The sequence below is a fragment of the Scomber scombrus genome, unplaced genomic scaffold, assembly GCF_963691925.1.
Source record: "Scomber scombrus unplaced genomic scaffold, fScoSco1.1 SCAFFOLD_33, whole genome shotgun sequence".
Taxonomy (NCBI): domain Eukaryota; kingdom Metazoa; phylum Chordata; class Actinopteri; order Scombriformes; family Scombridae; genus Scomber; species Scomber scombrus.
Window position 1 is genome coordinate 175,001 of NW_026910112.1, and position 2,500 is coordinate 177,500.

The window sequence follows — 2,500 nt, forward strand, 5'->3', positions numbered from 1 at the left end:
TGGAAGAAAGAAAGAAGAAGAAGAAGAAGAAAAAAAGAAAAGAAAAGAAAAAAAAAAATCTGAAAATTCTTCTAAGTGTTTGACCTCCAGGCTTGGGGGGGGTTCAAACCCCCTGGCCATGCCCGTTTAGAGGCTCCCTCCGCGGACTAAGTCGAGCCAGCGGTCCGCCTGGAAGAAAGAAAGAAGAAGAAGAAGAAGAAAAAAAGAGGAAAAAAAAAAAAAAAATCTGAAAATTCTTCTAAGTGTTTGACCTCCAGGCTTGGGGGGGTTCAAACCCCCTGGCCATGCCCGTTTAGAGGCTCCCTCCGCGGACTAAGTCGAGCCAGCAGTCCGCCCGGAAGAAAGAAAGAAGAAGAAGAAGAAGAAAAAAAGAAAAGAAAAAAAAAAAAAAATCTGAAAATTCTTCTAAGTGTTTGACCTCCAGGCTTGGGGGGGTTCAAACCCCCTGGCCATGCCCGTTTAGAGGCTCCCTCCGCGGACTAAGTCGAGCCAGCGGTCCGCCTGGAAGAAGAGAATGAAAATCTGAAAATTATTCAAAGTGTTTGACCTCCAGGCTTGGGGGGGGTTCAAACCCCCTGGCCATGCCCGTTTAGAGGCTCCCTCCGCGGACTAAGTCGAGCCAGCGGTCCGCCTGGAAGAAGAGAATGAAAATCTGAAAATTATTCAAAGTGTTTGACCTCCAGGCTTGGGGGGGGTTCAAACCCCCTGGCCATGCCCGTTTAGAGGCTCCCTCCGCGGACTAAGTCGAGCCAGCAGTCCGCCTGGAAGAAAGAAAGAAGAAGAAGAAGAAGAAAAAAAGAAAAGGAAAAAAAAAAAAAAAAATCTGAAAATTCTTCAAAGTGTTTGACCTCCAGGCTTGGGGGGGGTTCAAACCCCCTGGCCATGCCCGTTTAGAGGCTCCCTCCGCGGACTAAGTCGAGCCAGCAGTCCGCCTGGAAGAAAGAAAGAAGAAGAAGAAGAAGAAAAAAAGAAAAGAAAAGAAAAAAAAAAATCTGAAAATTCTTCTAAGTGTTTGACCTCCAGGCTTGGGGGGGGTTCAAACCCCCTGGCCATGCCCGTTTAGAGGCTCCCTCCGCGGACTAAGTCGAGCCAGCGGTCCGCCTGGAAGAAAGAAAGAAGAAGAAGAAGAAGAAAAAAAGAGGAAAAAAAAAAAAAAAATCTGAAAATTCTTCTAAGTGTTTGACCTCCAGGCTTGGGGGGGTTCAAACCCCCTGGCCATGCCCGTTTAGAGGCTCCCTCCGCGGACTAAGTCGAGCCAGCAGTCCGCCCGGAAGAAAGAAAGAAGAAGAAGAAGAAGAAAAAAAGAAAAGAAAAAAAAAAAAAAATCTGAAAATTCTTCTAAGTGTTTGACCTCCAGGCTTGGGGGGGTTCAAACCCCCTGGCCATGCCCGTTTAGAGGCTCCCTCCGCGGACTAAGTCGAGCCAGCGGTCCGCCTGGAAGAAGAGAATGAAAATCTGAAAATTATTCAAAGTGTTTGACCTCCAGGCTTGGGGGGGGTTCAAACCCCCTGGCCATGCCCGTTTAGAGGCTCCCTCCGCGGACTAAGTCGAGCCAGCGGTCCGCCTGGAAGAAGAGAATGAAAATCTGAAAATTATTCAAAGTGTTTGACCTCCAGGCTTGGGGGGGGTTCAAACCCCCTGGCCATGCCCGTTTAGAGGCTCCCTCCGCGGACTAAGTCGAGCCAGCAGTCCGCCTGGAAGAAAGAAAGAAGAAGAAGAAGAAGAAAAAAAGAAAAGGAAAAAAAAAAAAAAAAATCTGAAAATTATTCAAAGTGTTTGACCTCCAGGCTTGGGGGGGTTCAAACCCCCTGGCCATGCCCGTTTAGAGGCTCCCTCCGCGGACTAAGTCGAGCCAGCGGTCCGCCTGGAAGAAGAGAATGAAAATCTGAAAATTATTCAAAGTGTTTGACCTCCAGGCTTGGGGGGGTTCAAACCCCCTGGCCATGCCCGTTTAGAGGCTCCCTCCGCGGACTAAGTCGAGCCAGCGGTCCGCCTGGAAGAAGAGAATGAAAATCTGAAAATTATTCAAAGTGTTTGACCTCCAGGCTTGGGGGGGTTCAAACCCCCTGGCCATGCCCGTTTAGAGGCTCCCTCCGCGGACTAAGTCGAGCCAGCGGTCCGCCTGGAAGAAGAGAATGAAAATCTGAAAATTATTCAAAGTGTTTGACCTCCAGGCTTGGGGGGGTTCAAACCCCCCTGGCCATGCCCGTTTAGAGGCTCCCTCCGCGGACTAAGTCGAGCCAGCGGTCCGCCTGGAAGAAGAGAATGAAAATTCTTCTAAGTGTTTGAGCTCCAGGCTCTGGGGGGTGCCAAGCCGCCCGGCCGTGGCCGTTTCGAGGCTCCCTCGTCGGACTGAGTCGAGCCAGCGGTCGGCCTGGAAGAAAAAAAAAAAAAAAAGTGTCAAATTCTCCCGTTTTTTCGGCCTCCACGCATGGGGGGTTAAAAACAGTCTGGCCTGGCCACTTTTCAGGCTCCCCACGCGTGAGGAAAGGGTTTAAAA